The sequence below is a fragment of the Patagioenas fasciata genome, chromosome 19 (genome assembly GCF_037038585.1).
Source record: "Patagioenas fasciata isolate bPatFas1 chromosome 19, bPatFas1.hap1, whole genome shotgun sequence".
Lineage (NCBI taxonomy): Eukaryota > Metazoa > Chordata > Aves > Columbiformes > Columbidae > Patagioenas > Patagioenas fasciata.
Window position 1 is genome coordinate 13,261,133 of NC_092538.1, and position 17,588 is coordinate 13,278,720.

The window sequence follows — 17,588 nt, forward strand, 5'->3', positions numbered from 1 at the left end:
TGACTCCAGTGGCTGGGTATTACTCTGGCCTCGATGCATAAATCAACCTTTCTAGAAGACAGCTGTGCTGCTCTTGTTTCATGCACCCCCTGCTCACTGAGCGAAGGCATCTGATGTCAATACACTGCTGCAGTTCCAGGCCAGCGATGCAGACAGGAACAGCTGGTTGGCACACCACTCCCCAGCAGCATTCAGAGCACAAATAATGCAAATCCTTGTTTAAACTCAAAACAGCAACCCAGGCCTTTGTTCTCCTGTGTGATCTCTTCCACACAGTTTCTTTTTCTCTCTATTCTTGCCAAAATCAGGACCTAATTCCCAACTGTGCCATAGTCCATGGGCTGACCTGTTCTTTTCCACCCGGTGCAGAGAGGGGTGCCAGGCTCCCAGCAGGCAGTACTGCCACACTCATTTTGCACGCGTGAAAACGCTGTCAGAGGCAGGGGACCTGCACACCCCAGCCCCTTTCATCTGTCCTACCACCGCATCTCAACGTCACCAAAAGCATTTTGCTCAAGTAGTGGTGACATCTTCAGTGGTCCCTCTGCTTGTCACAATTAGCCTACCGGGCAAACAGCAATTCAGCTGATTAGCTTTAAAGAAGGTTTGCTTATCACACTCCATTCCCTGCACAAGCTGGTCCTGTTACAACTGTAATACACATAGAAATACCTCACAGCACTTCATTACGGGAAGCACCTGGCAAGGCTGTTTCCACAGCAAGATTCCAAGCTGCAGGTTTACCTAAAACAAGGGCACTTCCCCGGCACCAGACAAGGAAAGCTGCTTCCTGAAAAGCGAACCACAAATGTCGGTTCCTGCATCAAGGCTGTCATGGGGATGCTGTACAGAAAGAAGTGGTGTTTCACTGCCCCCTGACTTTGCAGAATAAACCTACATACAGTAGCACAGTCAGATCGCTCACTGCCCCCAAACCCAGCAAAGCAGCGATAACCCAGATGTCAAAGTGCATTATGCACCATTAATTTGTTTATTCTTTTCTAAACTGCTTCATTGCTATGCATGATGCTATATGCAGGGCATATATCCTGGGTCTACATTTTTCTGCTTTGCAAGCTTAGGGAGATTTGCAGTCATGAACTCTGCATCACAATGGGAGCTTTTTGTCTGCTTACTGGTGAATCGAAATTGAGTGTCAGTTATCCTGGAGAAAGGAGCAGTTAGAGCAGATCCCAAACCAGCGGAACCAAGGGAAATCTTTCTATTGATGGCTCAAGGACTTTGGACTAGGCTCTTGTTGAGCTATTTGTGGTATTTGGGTTTTATCCTGCATTACAGATTGAACCTGTTGTTAATCAAAACACCGGTGACACTATCAGAAAGACAATGTGACATTTCCACGCTGTTCTACCAATTCAAACAAGACTCCATGAAGAAGCTGACCTTTTCTCAGTCAAATTATGAATGCCAAAATTGCAGGAATCCATCTTTCAATTACTGCCACCTTGAAAGTGAAAAATGCTAGAGGGATTACACTTAAAACATTACCAAGCCCAGATATATTTCAAATGCAATCTTCCCTTTCAGGATGGATTCTTCATTTCTGAAATGCAATGAATCTTATGCACCTTTTCCACCCAACGGTGAGAACACTGCGGACCAAGCCTAGCTTTAGAGAGGGGAGGACTGCGAGCATTTGGGCAGCAGCAGGAGCACGGCTGCCCCGGCAGGGAGGGCAGGACGGGCCGGGGTACCCGCGGCACCGGCAGCACACGGTCCCACAGCACCGAGCACGGCCGGGTGGGACAGGCACAGGTCCCTCTGGCAGCCCAGGCGTCACCGGAGCGGGTCTGGAGAGCAGGGGACCGGGCTGGATGTGGCTGTACCTGCGGAGCCGCTTCCGTGAGGACTGTGCAGAGGCTGCTGCTTGGGGCAATTAATGCCCCTTGCTCTGGCAAAGACAGACCAGACTAAGGGTTAACTGGGAGCTTAAATTAGCAGGATCTGCCCAGCTTAATAGACAAGAAAAGATGCATGGTTTGGTCTAATCCTGTTCTTTTTAAGGGGAAATGCTGCAAGGAATAAATGATCCAGAGCTCTTGCTGCACTTTAAAGACAAGCTGCATTTTTCCTTTTGCTTTCTCTCTCCTTTGAAAAGAACAAGACCGCAAATCCAGCTTGTCAAAAAGTAGCTAATATTTTTGTTCAAAGTAACTGTGCACACCAGGGTTGAAATTCCAGAAAAGCTCTACTGCTATTTCAGTTCCATTTTATATTTCAAAACGGGATCTCTCTGTGCAGAGGTGACTGTCAAGTGTTTGATCCATCTATCTGTGTCACTGTACCTCTGTCCCACTATCCATACATCCACTAAGTTACAGGATGTTCGCAATCATAATATCTGAGCACCTGCTCTTAGGGAAAAGGATTGCTGCTTTTAACAGAGTTTTGGCTCAAAAAAAACAATTAAAAAAATACATATATACACCAAACAATCTGTGAAGACCCCTAAATTTCAGTTATTGCATTCCGTTTCCCAAGGAAGGCACATACTGCAGTGCTAAGTGACAGCAAAAAGCCCTTAGACAGACACATAATGGTTTACCAGTTACCTCCACTGCAGCCAGAAGCCCTTGGACATGTATATCCTACCATGAAACTGCTTATTATGAATCATTAGCATGACTTCCTTGGAATGGTCTGCAGGTTTATTGAAAGGAATACCACGTATTAAGAAACATCTGTATTTTCTCCTCCTGTTCTTGCTTGTTTTATCCCATCTTTTTCATTTCTTATTCTTTCCTCTCATGGTAGCAATGCTGAATACTAACAAGACACATGCGTTTAACCCTGCTCAGTTATTTCCATGCTAATTAATTCAGGTTCCAATATCTGCGTTTTGTGCAGGTTTGGTAAATCCCCCTTAAATCGGTAATTTAAGCCCAAATCATCTCCCACGGCAGAGAGAACGTTTCTGCCCCTGCCCACCTCCGCTTGCGACGCCAGTGCAGGGATTATTTTAATTAAAATGCCAGGTGAGAAAATCATTAGAAAGATACCAAACAGGCCAGATCACCCGTTACCCCAGGCTGGTAAATATATGGGATTCTAATCCAATTTATGAAGCTTTCAAGCCAGTAAAACAATTAATTTTAAAATGCATTTCAGTCAAGATGAAAAAATACTTTGTTGTGTGCTTTTTTGTTTTTTTAAGGTGCAGGATGAATAAGTCACCGAAGACAACAGAAAAGCATTTTCTTCTCATTTTCATGTATTAACAACACAAATGCAGTGATTACTCCTAAATGAAATTGATCAGAAGTCTCCTGGCTGTTTACACACAACTAAGTTTGAATCACATCTCGTTTGGACTCCGATGCAGGAGCACCGAGCCCCTCTGCCCTGCAGGAGCCTGGCAGGGCGGGACGGCCCGGGGGACCCCGCGCAGCCCCCGAGCCCTGCCGGACCAGCCACCGGCACCGTTCCACAGGAGGCCGCTGGCCGAGCACACGCAGCCTCACACTGCGCGTTTCACTGAGGTCAACATTGTAATTATGATGTTGGGTTATGTTACTATTAAAAAAAAAAGTAGGAGAAATAGAGTGATGCAGCAAAAAACCCTCTTTACTATACAGTATTAAGTGAAAGTATTGAAAAACAGGATAGTGTGTAATTAGACATAAAGTGTATCCAAGCAGGTATTTATGGTCTCCATTACAACGCAGGGCAGCAAGTCACTGAAGGCAAAAAAACCCGCTCCAAATACAACAAAAGTCACCATCAGTTTTGCATGCCAGAGAAACCTTTAAAGTGAACAGAAAAAGATCGTTTCTTTCTGCAAATAAACTTCATCACAAAGGGTTATTCAATTGTGATACATTCCATTCTTTCGAGCAACTTTTCTCCAGTTTTTCAGTTTTCTTTCTTGGCAGGGAGAGCAAAGAGGGGAGAAGGAGGGAAAATGGAAACAAACAAAATTCTCTCTCACCCAGCACAAAACGTATTTCATGGAAAAGGCAATTAGGAACAAGAGGACAAAAAAAGAGCCCTATTTTTATGCCAAAGCTATACCCTAAATTAATAGTTTAAGAACTCCGTATATTCGTAACCTCAGTTTCAGTACAAATGCTGTATTCATTAAAAAGAAATACAGGGTAGCCGGGCTGGATTTATCACTGGAATTTGCACACTGCCATAAAGAATGTCCTCTATTAATGACAACAGCTGTTGGTTTAATAACCCTAGAAAAGATCATTAAATTCCTTCACATTTCCCAGAAACAGATGGAAGAAATGCAAAAGCGTTAAAACATACGGGAGAACATATTGAAACCCAGCGCGGCCCCAGCAGCCGGATCCCCGGTCGGCGCTGCTCTGCTGGCAGGCGCCCGGGGGCCGCGCTGTGGTCACGCAGCTCCCACAGGGACAGCAGGCTCGGAGGTGCCACAGGCGCATTCCCCCATGGTTTATCACAGAACCCAGAACGGCCGGGGTCAAAGGGACCTCTGGAGATCCCCCGGTCCAACCCCTGCGCACAGGGTCACAGAGCCGATGGCACAGGGCCGGTCCGGGTGCCCTGAATGTCTCCAGGGAGACTCCACAGCCGCCCTGGGCCGCCTGGGCCAGGCTCTGCAACACTCAGAGTAAGGAAGTTTTTCCTCATATTCACATGGAGCCTCCTGTGTTTCAGTCCCATCCTATCGTTGGGCACCACTGAACAGAGTCTGGTCCCATCCTCTTCACATCTCTTATCACTTACGCTGTGCTTGCAGGCACGGGTTTCCTTTCCTCTCTATTTCCTTGTTAGCTTCAACACAGACGTTTCTTTTGATGGAAAAATCAGAGGCATTTTGAGGTCTGATTGTCTCTACAAAATTGGTAGCAGAATTGCTTTAATTTTTCCAAAATGCATCATTAAAAAAAATCCAGTAGGGATATTTATCCTGGGCCAGATTCCAGAGAGGCCATGTTCAAGGAATCCCAGATGTCTGGGCTGGAAGGGACCTGGGAAGCTCCTCCAGTCCAACCCCCCCGGAGCAGGAACGCCCAGAGCAGGTTACACAGGCTGACTTGGTTGAACCTGCAGTAGGAATCAGCTCTGTCCTGCATGTCTTCAGCTTTGTTTCTGGATTCAACTGAATGTTATTTAAGCACTTCAGTGGAAAAACTAAACAATTAACATCAGTATTTCTCAACCTATATGCAAATTATCTCCTCTATCTCTGTTCGAAAATGCCAGGAGTTTTTATCTCCTCTACAATTATCTGCTTTATCTGCTCATTCCCGAGCGCGGCAGCCGCACAAGCAAGGCTGGTGCCCCACGGGCTCGATCCCGAGCGCCGCAGCCGCACAAGCAAGGCTGGTGCCCCACGGGCTCGATCCCGAGCGCCGCAGCCGCACAAGCAAGGCTGGTGCCCCACGGGCTCGATCCCGAGCGCCGCAGCCGCACAAGCAAGGCTGGTGCCCCACGGGCTCGATCCCGAGCGCTGCAGCGGCTCGGCTGGCCAGCAGTTCTCACCACGTGGCACCAGCACGAGGACCAGCTGCCAAAAAAGGAGATTAGGTTAAGAAAATACAAGCATAAAGCCCCTCATAAATTATCATAGCTTGACCTAACGTCTTTGAGCGATTTTTTAACATCTTCCACATAGAACAAAATGAATACATGAAGGAAAGAAAGATTGCACTGGGTTTATAACTCTGACCTCAAACTGAGAACAGCAAAAGAGTTGAGAGCAATGTCCAAGTTTGTTCAAGACCTAAAAAAGAGGGAATGAAAGAAGGGCGCTTGTCTGTGCAAGAGCCCACGGTACCAGCACCCTGCCCCTACGGCAGCTGCTGGAACGTACCAGCAGACACCGAGATGACTCACACCGGGGAACCTGGCAGGGCAGACCTTGGACTCCAAACGACAGATCTGATTTACAGAGAATGCAGAGCCTGCAGGAATTTCCATTCCTTTTCTTTTTTTTTTTAGGGGGCTGGTGGTGCTTGTTTTCCAGCTAATTTGAAGATTACAGTTTGCAACCCAGCAGGCAGCCAGTTGACAGAAGAAAATGAAGTGCAGACTGAAAAACCGCCAGAGCCTCAGTGGTTTTCCTTTCAAGCATAGACTGGAACACATACGTGGGCCAGCAATCTCAGAAAATATATGATTTCCCCCCCGCTCTGAACACGGTACAGCAAGCAGAGTTTTCCTTAGGGCATGAGAGACAAGCGTCAGAGTTCTGCTGCTGACAGCAGCGTGACTGAGAATGAAGAGCTGATTTTGCCATATTTACCTCAAGGTATGATCAGTGAAACAATTTTCAATGCAAGCGGGTGGAATCAAGATCTGATTAAGTCTGTTTAAAAATCGTTTCCCCCACAATGGTCTATGTCTGGGACAATAACTCTAAAGCCTTAAAAAGGATAAGTACCAAATCCAATTCCTTCTCAGGCACAGCTGTGCACTGGAGTGCGACTCATGCTTGTAAAATAGCCACTTCCTCTGTTAAAGATAAGCATGAACTCGGAGAAATCTGCTGAAAAATAAGAACACTTAGTAGTTCCGTTTCCCTTAGTGCATGATGTGGTGAAACCTTATATCTCACAATATGCTGCTCTTCTACATTGCTTTCCACTCACACGTCCCTAAGCTCTAAACAGTCTCAGTATCTCCATTTTGCCGCTGGGGAATGGGCAGGAAAACGCTTTGCCCAAAGTAACGCAGCAGATAGTGATGGAGAACACATTAGAAATCCGAACCATAAACACGTTACAGCCTTCACATAGACGGAGAAAGGGATTTCTTATGTTTTCAGCTTTTCTGAACAAATGCAAAGGAGCTATGAAAGAATAAAAGTACCCAACACCAAGCCACTACAGAGCGTTTTCCTTCTGTTTTGCACATCTGAAATAAAACTCCCCTTGCTAGCCAATAACGAGCTTTTCTGCACTTCTTCACTGGCAAGGTAGAGACAATATTTTTCATTCAAATGGAAGCCAAAACTGCAGCTTGAAATATCAGTATATACTGAATATGTGGGCTGAATGGCAACACAATAAGACAAGCAGATTAAATAGATTACGCCTTCAGGTGACACTATTTTGCGATCCCAGCAGGGACATTTTCGAGGTGCAGCCTTCTCTGCCTCCATTGCAGAGGAAAGGCCTCTGTCCTCCGCCTTTCTGGGCAGCCGGGCTTCCTGGACACCTTCAGCTGTGGCGCTGGAGAAAGCAGCGCTGCCCCCAGCCACGCTGGGCCCTGTGGCCACAGCACCTGTGGGAGCTATGGGTCGGTTCAGTGGGCTGAGAAAGTTTTAAAGGAGGAGCACATGCATACAGCAGCATTTTCATTTTGAAGGGTACCAAAATGCATAAACCAGACCTTCTATTTGGGATAGAAAACACTATCAACAACACAGAGAATTCACAAAGGCATTTTTCTCCCTCTGTGTTCCCCAGTAGGTCTAATATCAGTACACCATAGCCCTCTCAAATGATTCATTTAACCTTCACAGTTTAATCATGACAATATTTGTCCTTTTCTCACAGCACCTGATGATTGCTGTATTCATTACACTAGAGCCGTACATCCTCTGAAAGGAAGCACTCAGATGCTACTCAACCACAAGGCATATATTTTCTCCCCAGGTGCTAGCCAAGTGTTTGGAAATAACGTTTGTAATATCCAGTAACCACTAGACTGTAACAGTTGTTGTTCAGCTGCCAAGAAAGGTCATAAAGTTTGGCAGGGATTTGTTCTCAGCAGATCCCTCCCCAGTTTAAAGGACACTTTCAAAGTCCTTTTTGCTGATTCTTCCCTCCGCAGCGAAGCTCTGAGCAGCACCAGGTGCTCAGGACTGGGCTGCGTGCGAGAGCCGCATCCGGCACGGCCCATCCTCCCGCGGGCTGCTCCTCAGTGAAGGTGGGCCAGGTGCTTGTGAGGTGGCCCGGCCACACTGTCCCCTGGCCCAGGGAGCACACCACTTGGGTCTGGGTAGTCAAGAAACTGGAAGTGGCTTCTGGGCGGCAACTTTTTTGGAGTAGGTTCAGCATCTAACCCTAGGGGGGGATCAGCTTTCCACGGTACTCCCGTGCCTGTACTGACCACATCGCCAGACTCGAGCTGCTCCACTTCGGGCGAAGCCAGCAGATGTGAACCGCCACATCAGCCAAACCCCAGCCCCGCAGTCCCACTGCAGCCACCTGTATGGGAACGCAGCGCAGGGCTGGCGAGGAGATTATACGCTCAAGTGACTTGCACCTGTCTGTAGGAAAAGCACAGACATCACACTAATTGTTTTACTGACCTTGTGTGCTTGATGAGCAGAACCTCTGCGTTAGATAACATAGGCCTGTGAGAAACTCCAGGCACCTTGTCACTATGGCTGAGATTCCTGCTTTGCTGTGAGAAAGAGCGGGAGGCTGCGCCTGCCTGAAGCCGTGAAACACAGGCGAGCTCAGCGGGCCCGGTGATCTCCCAGCGGGGCTGGGCTGACCAGCACCTGCGTCCCCCCGGCGCCACCTCTGCTGGGAGCTCAGGTGCGGCTCCGGAGATCCCCCAGGAGAGAGGGAACTAAAATAAAACTTGCTCTTTGCAGTGCATTCCTGGCCTCTGGCTCTTCTTGTGATGTGCCTGGGTATGTGCCCACGCCACCACAGCCCCCTGTCCTGCCCAGGCCCTCCTCTCCAACACATCACCTGCTCGGAAATCAACAGCTGTTAGGCAACATGAGGCAACTTTGAAAAATCTATTTGGCAAGCCTCTGCACACTGAAAGCTCTGAAAATACTCTAAGACCTGACTGCAAGAAAAGTGGCTCATGGCAGAGGAGAGTAAGAGCTGAAGCCAGACCCCGCACCCATCCAGCACCTCCACAGGCTCCAGCGAGGAGCCTGGGTACTTGGTGTCATCAGCGCCCCAAAGCAGCTGCTCAGTCGTTCCCATCCGCAGGGATGTGGAGGCTCCATTTTTCACATTCACAAAGTCTTCCCAAAACAGCACAAATAACCTGTGAGGCCACTCAATTTGTCCTCGGCAAGACCTCTTTTCTAAGGGGCAGCAGGAGGTGACAGGAGACGGGAACTAGCCGAAACTGATGTCTGACACACTGCCCTCTGCAATTACTGCGAATAATTACCTCTCCAAAGATGACGCATTCCTAATAACAACGTGGGCGAGGGGGTGACTCAGAGGACCGGAGCACGGAGCTGCAAGCAGCTGTGCCAGCAGCAGCCATGCTGTTGATAAGGACGCTCGGTGACAGCCGGGTCCCCGGGCAGTTTGGCAGCGCTGCCATAAGCCCAGCAGCGCGTGGCCATAGCAGAGGCCCGGCCGACACCGCACAGCCCCACACAGGCAGAGCACCAGGACGGGACAGGACAGTGTCACCAACAGCCCCGCAGGGCGGGCTGCGTGGTCCCCTGGCCACTCCTCTGCGCAGAGCCCTCTGAAACACCCTTTTTGGCGTCAGCCGCGCGGTTGTGACCCCGCATGAAACACAAGTGCCAGGGACACGTGCACACGCGCGTGCCTGAAGCCAGCCCTTCATCAGCTGGACTGCAGCCCACTGCGCGGGGCCAGCCCGGGAGAGCAGGCGCTCTGCCCCTCGCGACCCCGGCTCCGCGTGTGGTTGCACACAGAAGCGTTTATACATTTTTTATCTAATTTGCAATGGATCTTGTTAAATTTTGTATCTCCCCAGTACGCTTGGCATTGAATGCAATTCCCACACAAACAGTCTGACAGGCACCATCTACAATACACTGCAGCTTCTTTGTGTACACAGTTACAAGTTCACTCTTTCAAAAGACTTATTTTTCCTCAGAAAACCCAATTACAATATTAAACCATAAATCTAGGTCTTGTCTCATTGTTTATTTATGGTAATTTCAATAAACAAATTATTTCTGTCGTCTCTAAATTGATAGCACAAAATGAGCAAGTTTATCAAAGTCATCCCAAACTATGTATAAAGTAATTGTGTTTTTGTAAATCCAACTCAGGTATGTAATTATCGCAAATAATATTTCCTGCATTACTCACTTGAGCAGAATGGCATTTTGGTGAAATTTTGGCTGGTAACTGGTTGTTTCGAAAACACATTTCAATTCTCAAGGATACATGCAAGTCTGCATGTTTAATTTATATACGCACACTTACAGCTGCTCACACGCAAACATCAGCCAAGCGGTCGCTATACACCACAGTGCAGTGACCTGAGTCCTGACCTGTTCAGGAGTTTTATGCAACAACTTTCCTGCAACCCTCTAAAAGTTGTGAGAGTAAGAAGAAAATGTAGACATCCAGTCACCATCCCCATTAAACTGTTTAATACCCACATCATCTTGGAGCATTGCCTATTTAATTATGTCCTAATTAAGAGCCCTCCTACTCCCTTGCCTCACCATTCCCCGTGCTCAGAGAAGGCACGAGACGAGCTCCCCGAGCGGTAAGTGACAAAGCCCACGAGCCGTTCCTCTGTTCCGCTCACGCACGGTGGCACCAGGCACCAGGCTGTCGGTGCCCCCGCCGGACCCACTGGGGCCAGGGCTGGGTTCCAGCACGAGTTCTGCCTTCTCTGCACCAGTTACCCGGTGCTTCCAGAGGCCCCGGGAGAGCGTCACATAACGCCGTGGGTTACACCCGTTCAGGATCTACCCCCAAAGAGGATTAAAAAGCAGAAGCTGTGAGGAAGCCATAGGTTTGCCTCCTTTTTCATTTTAATCCATTGTTGAAGGCTGAAAAATCTGCGGGTTTGAGAATTCCTTTAAACTACAAAGACTTGAAACAGCATTAGAAAAAGGAATTACGAAAGTCTCAGATAACTCTGCAAGCTGGAGCTTTAAGAAGAAACATCAAGTATTGCGAGATTTTAATAAAAACGACAAGACATGGTAGCACTGCCGCTTTAACGTCTTCCTGTGCTCAGAGCTGATCCGAAAGCGCGTCCTTCACCACGCTGTTCACCCTAAGACAAGGGGTCGCCACCAGGCACCAGCGTCCCAGGTCTTACAGATCACATCTGAGTTGCCCCGTGTCAGTCTGTCCGGAGACAGACGCCTTCCTTCCAAGAGCAGCCTGGGCCGGTTCCAGTTCACGTTCCCAGGGCTGAAATTCTTGCACAGGATTAAAAAAAAAAGAAAAAACCCACAACCGAACTCCTCTAATAAAACCTACATAATACAATTTTTATAGTGCATGAAAATAATAATAAAGATTTGAGTTTTTGTAGAAATCAATGTATCTCCTATTTCAAAAGCTTTTGTGCAAACAATATTTCCTTGAACTTACACAATACATTGAACTGAAAATTTTAACTTTAATATAATTGCATCAATAGAGCAGTCATATCCCTCCAAACAGCTACTCTAAAGATGAGATTTTAAAGCATGGTTCATAAATATAGGAACAGAGAACAAAATAGCTCCTTTTTTGATAATTAAACAGTTAGCAGCTAAATTGCATCGTAATTGATTGGAAAATTGCTTTTTTAATGAGATTTAGTCACTAGGAAATGGCTTTTTTCTTCAATATGCCCAATGTGCATTGGGTCATTTAAACAGCAAATTGCCTTGCTAGCCTCCTATTTAGACCATCTAGATTCAACTTTCTATAAGAAAAGATGCACCACCCAGTAGATGAGCCTCAGCCTTTCCAGTGCTCGGAGCAGCCATCAGCCCGGTGACTGCGGTGCTGGGCATCAGGCACCCGAGGGGAGCAGGCGCAGCTCTGCGTGCCAAGAGAGCAGGTACCAGAGCAGAAAATCCAACTGGCGGCCCTGGCTGCAAGGGGGGGGTCGGAGGTCCCTGGCTGCAAGGGGGGGGTCGGAGGTCCCTGGCTGCAAGGGGGGGGTCGGAGGTCCCTGGCTGCAAGGGGGGGGGTCGGAGGTCCCTGGCTGCAAGGGGGGGGGTCGGAGGTCCCTGGCTGCAAGGGGGGGGGTCGGAGGTCCCTGGCTGCAAGGGGGGGGGTCGGAGGTCCCTGGCTGCAAGGGGGGGGGTCGGAGGTCCCTGGCTGCAAGGGGGGGGGTCGGAGGTCCCTGGCTGCAAGGGGGGGGGTCGGAGGTCCCTGGCTGCAAGGGGGGGGGTCGGAGGTCCCTGGCTGCAAGGGGGGGGGTCGGAGGTCCCTGGCTGCAAGGCCACAGCGGCCATGAGGGCCCCGAGACCCTGTGGCCCTGCCTCACCCCTCGCAGCCGGGACCAACAGACCCTAAACTCCAGGAATGCAGGATTTCACACTGTTTTGCTGCAATATTACCTGAATTCCCTTCCAACTGGCAGCGCTGCAGTCCCCAAAACGAACTCCGCAGTTCCCGAGGGCAGAGGACACAACCATCGCCAATCCCCTCAGGGTGCCGGACGAACTTGCTCTCTCCTCCCTTGCTCTCAACTTCTCCAGAGCTCAGCAGGTGATGTTCAAAAACCAAAAACTGACACTACAGTTTACTAATGTTGTAGCTCACGGAAGTTCCTTTATACAAGCACATCACAGAGTCCTTCCTCAAAAAGTCTGTGTAATCCAAATTGACAAGACAGACAAAGTGTGGGAGAAAGTACTGAATTATCTTTTTAAAGATCTATTATTTTAGATACTAAAAGACTACTACGACTAGTACAAGGTAAAAAAAAAAAAAGAGTAACCTTTCTCTGAAACTAGAAAGGCTGTTAAAATAATTGTTTTCAGGATATACTCAGGAAACGGGGCAAAAGAAATATTGTCCAGCTGTGTGAAGAGCCCTGGGTAAGCATGAATTGAAAATAAATTATAATTTGACAACCCTTTAGTTAAAAGAATTTTCCAAATGTTTCAGAAACAAAATATTTGAATGAATTCTGAATATTGTGAACAATGCATTATGTACAACAACAAATGCAGTATACAGTTAAGTGTTTAGGTTCCAAGCTCTCTATTGATGTGACTTGGATTGTAATATAAACAGCAGTGATTGCAATCATCTGCTGCTACCATAGCAACAGACCAAATTAAAAGGGCAAACTACAAAGCTGAAGTGGCATCATATTTGTAGCTCCTAATTGCATGACAGTAAGACGATGTGCACGGGGTGGCAGCCGCACTCGCGGGTACCTGTGAAGCAGGTTTGCTTGCAGAGATCAAAGCCATTTAGGTCAGGTTCTGAAATCAGGGACCAACACCACCTCTTATGTCTCCACCAGCCTTCTCTCTGTGTCTCTCTGTCTACAGTTTTTAATATCTGGGGAATGAAAACAGACCTAAAAACAAGACTTCAAAGCAACCTTAGGAGTTTTGGGTTATTTCTCCATCCTCCAGTTTTCAAATTTGGAACTCTGTTATGACTATTATTCACTAGTTTTGTTCCTGATTTTAGAAAGCAGCAGAGAACCAAGTTCCCTCCTACTTTCCTCCAAAAAAAAAAACAAAGAACAAAGGAAGAATCATGCTGCTAGGGCCTAATCTTGCAGCTGGCCCATTGCAATTGATCACCTTCCGCAGAAGGACAAGGCACTTGGCCACGTTAAGTACCAGGAAGCTGAATTTGAGTCCATAATTAATCGTCACACACGTCCAGCTCTCAAGAACTGGCCAGGGGACCTTCAGCTTTGTGACTTATCACCTCAAAGAAAACCTGACCTGTGAGCACACTTTAGTAAAACTGAGTAGGTCAATTCTTAGCTGATATGGGTAGATACAGCTTTTCCTCAAAAATAAATGGAAGTACTCTCAAATACTTAAAAAGCAATCTTAAGCAGTCACAAGAAAGTTCTGCTTTACCTGCACACCAAAATGGTGCGTTGCTGTAGTCCAGGGAACAGAAAACGTCAAAGCAGCGTCAGTGTCCCCATGGCCGGCGTGACCGCGCTGCCTTCCCCTGCACAGCCCTGCTGGGGACGCCTGCTGCGCCCGCCAGCGCCACGCCCGCCATCGCCCCGCCCCGCCATCGCCGCGCCCACCACGCCCAGCCAGCGCCACGCCCGCCAGCGCCGCGCCCGCCACGCCCAGCCAGCGCCCAGCCAGCGCCACGCCCGCCATCGCCGCACTGCCAGCTCTCAGCTGAACGAGCCAATCATGTTTGCTGAAGGCACACCACAGCAGCTCTAACTTCAGCCTTTTCATTAGCCCTTCGTTACGATAATAGGAGGAAAACAATACCGCCTAAAGGTACCCCAGCCATGAGTGACAGCAGACACAGTAATGTGCATAATTACAATATTCATAAGCAAGTTTTCATTATAATTAACAAAGACAACTGTCTTATTTTGTTCTGATTACCTAAAGATATATTGAAAGTAAGTTTGCATAATTAATTACCAAAGGTAAGGTTCCTTACAAATCCTTGGAGGTTATTTCAGGGAGCTTGTTCAAGAAAGTCATCTCCATAATAAACATGATGTGTCACTTCTGAGCTTATAAATCAATCATGGTGACGTAACGAGAAACCCGCAGCTCCCCGGCCCAGCAGATGCAGCAGCACCCAGGCCAGCAGAGCCAGCGACATGCGCCGTCCTGGAACCGGAACAGCTCCCAGGTCACCACCAGTCACCCCCCTCATTTACTTCTAGCACACAGTTTACCTGTGCATTTACTGAATTTCCTTCTGAATTGCTGGGAAAAAGGTTCATATACTATAGGGTTCATATACTGTATCTATCCAATAGTTTGGTTAGTTTTTGTGGGGTTTTTTCCTAAATAATAATTCAAAACAATAGTTGGGCTCAAGTTCCTGACAAGTTTTATCCCAAAGTGACTCAATTCCAGCAACCCAGAAAGCCCTTCGGCAGCAAAGGGAGAGCTGTCAGTCACAAGGTACTTTGCAAGTCACACAGTTGGGTAAGGTTTGTAAAAACTATGCTGCTTATTTTTTCTCTAAACAGGCTGAAGAGGTATGGGGGCCTCGCGTTGGCTCTTAGCAGATTACTGAAAACCCAGACCCCATAAAAGCCAGCATTAAGTACCGAGATCCCACATCGCCCTTTGCAACAGAACCACCGAGAAACAGCAGTGGGCAAATCCAAAATTAGGTCACTCAGCTTCTCCCCATCAGCTCACTGCGGGCTATACCGTCAGTTCAACTTCTTCACTTAGGTCCTTCTGCTTCCCATGAGAATCACAACAGTATTTTGGAGCAGGTTTGTACACACAAAACTCTGCCTTCAAATGAGATTAACCTTCAAGCAAAACTAAGATACACACAGCCCCAGTGTAGCGGAAGAGAAGCCACAAACATACAGTGCCTGGGAAAAGGACAAATACGAGGGGTGCTTCACTCCAGTGTCCCATAGATTTGTACTGAAGTTTTCACTACGACAGAAGATTGCTTAAAACTAAGTGCACGTAGAGGCACGTAGGTAAGCATTTACCAGGGAAGCAGGGTCATCTGGGGTTGCCTCCTGATAGCGCTAAAGGATAAAAATGTATCTTAAGATTCAGGGTAGTACACTGAAACCCCCGTGTATTGGAACATCAGTACTCCGAGTACCTGTGCTAGCAAGGCTGAGCTTCCTTTCCTTACTCAGAATTACACTTTTAATCTGATAATCGTTTTCTGCTTGATAAATCCAACCCATCTGTTTTTTTTTAGGAAACAGACAATAACAAAACAAATCCCAATTACCAAGCAGAATGATTGCATACTTATTTTCATGGTTTCTCTAGTATCTTCCAGGTCTTTCTCCCAGGGCAAATCTAGGCCAAGCTCCTAAACTTTGCCTGTTGAACAGGGAAGACCACGTTGATTCTTTATTGCCATCTAGCGACCAAAGCTATTTCCACTTTATTGCGGTGTGACCCAGCAGGCAGCGAACACCACACAGCCCTTCGGTCACCGCCCGGGCCCGCGACGGGAACGCACGGCACAACTGCCCTGCACCGCCCGGCCAGCTCCCGAGCACGGCCCCCAGCACGGCGGCCCCCCCAGCACGGCGGCCCCGCTGACGTGCACGGCGCAGCACGGCCCCCCCAGCACGGGCCCCCCCCCAGCACGGGCCCCCCCCCCCAGCACGGCCCCCCCCCCCCAGCACGGGCCCCCCCCCCCAGCACGGGCCCCCCCCCCCAGCACGGGCCCCCCCCCCCAGCACGGGCCCCCCCCCCCAGCACGGGCCCCCCCCCCCAGCACGGGCCCCCCGCTGACGTGCACGGCGCCGTGCGGCCTGCAGCTCCCGCGGGCAGCGGGGCAGTCCCGGGCGCCCCTCCCAGCCCCCCGCTGCAGGGCGCTGGGAAGGCTGAAGAGCCCTCACCTGGCTGTAAACACCGCTCAGCACCAACTAAACCGTCGGTGTGTTATCAGTGTTATTCGCATCTTAAATCCAAACCACAGCACTACACCAGCTACCAGAAGAAAGTCAGCTCTGTCCCAGATGAAACCAGGACACACTTTCACACCAAATGGGATCACAAATCTGGGGAACTTTGGAATCAACATGAGGAAAAGAGAAAGGAACCTTGCGTCTCACCCTTCACTTCGTGCTGCCCTGTCCACACTCCTCGTGGCCCCTCGGATCTGCAGCGAGCGCAGGCCGCTGCTGCTTTCATACAGTCCTTTGCAAATTAGTAAGTTCATGACCCTCCAGAGCTCAGCAACTCAGAAAGAGATCGTTCTTCAGAAAAGAACAGCTTTGTTTTCCCCCTGAAGAGTTCGCGGAGCTGGGAGCCCGGCTCACCTTGCTGGATGGGGCGAGCACGGCACCGCCAGGAGCAGCGGACGCTCCCCGGAGCTGCAACAGCTGCTTCCTCAGCCTGGGAGGAGCCAGGTTGTTCTCAGCTGTTTTCAAGATACTTCAGAGAGGTATTTTAATTTGGCTGGTGTTTCCTGGGTGCCCACAAGTGGCTCTCGTCTTGCTGAGACAAACTCCCCCCAGCTGCCCCTCCTGCCTGCTCACAGGCGCCAAAGCAGCCCAGGAAAACCTGAGGAGCACCCCAGCCCTTGGGCACTTGCTGGTCCCTTTATCCAGATGCTGTTGCCTTTAACCCAGCTGGGAGCCTCCGGTAATTAACGCCCGGACGGTGGCAGTGTCGCGCGCGGCGTGGCCTGGAGGCCGGAGCGGGCCGGGGCCGCAGGGACGGCCAGGCCGCCGCGCGGCGCCGCTTCCCGCCATGGCGCGGCCTGCTCCGGCCGCAGCCGCACGGGGGCGCTGCAGCACGCGAGCGCCGGGCGCGGCGCGGGGCGGGGCAAGCGCCGGGGCTGCGGGGATAGAGCTGGGCTTACTCTCTAATGCGAGTTCTGTGACACCTCTTGCTTAACAAGGCAGAAAGTTCAACAGTTCACAGCTTGCAGCCCAAGTAAACTTAATTACTTATGCTAAGAAGTTATGCTAAGCGCGTTCTCTAAGAAGCAGTATAACAGGTAATTCAATAAGCTAAGGCAGTCTGTTCCTTAAGGTGCACGAGAGGAAAATGGCACCTTGCAGTAAAACCGTTAACATGTTGTAGTGTTTGTTAATGTAAGATGCCAAGCAGCAAAGGCTGCTTCGCGAACGTTCACAGGCATTACCGTGAAGCACGCAGCCCTCTCCAGGTCTCACTTTTCCACGGGCTCCACCAGCTCCATTGGTATCAGAAGATGAACACCCTGTTATCCCTGGATGTGTCTGCAGTCTCCCAAGACCACAGTTTGTGCTAGCCCTGGTTTCACAGGTGCACTGAAGTGAAGGAGAGCAGGATTTAATGGTTT

At 49.2% G+C, this 17,588-nt stretch overlaps 1 protein-coding gene across 5 annotated transcripts in view; it reads right to left on the reverse strand.

Moving 5' to 3' along the window:
• Positions 1–17,128, reverse strand: part of LOC136110033 (uncharacterized) — a 158,347-nt gene extending 141,219 nt beyond the window's left edge. For 4 of the 5 annotated variants that reach the window (XR_011741962.1, XR_011741961.1, XM_071817108.1 and 1 more), the window contains exon 1: positions 16,372–17,128. The gene's annotated coding sequence lies outside the window, so the exon portion shown is untranslated. The remainder of the gene's footprint in view (positions 1–16,371) is intronic. The other variant, XR_011741960.1, reaches the window with a different exon arrangement.
• Between the last annotated feature and the right edge of the window lie 460 nt (positions 17,129–17,588).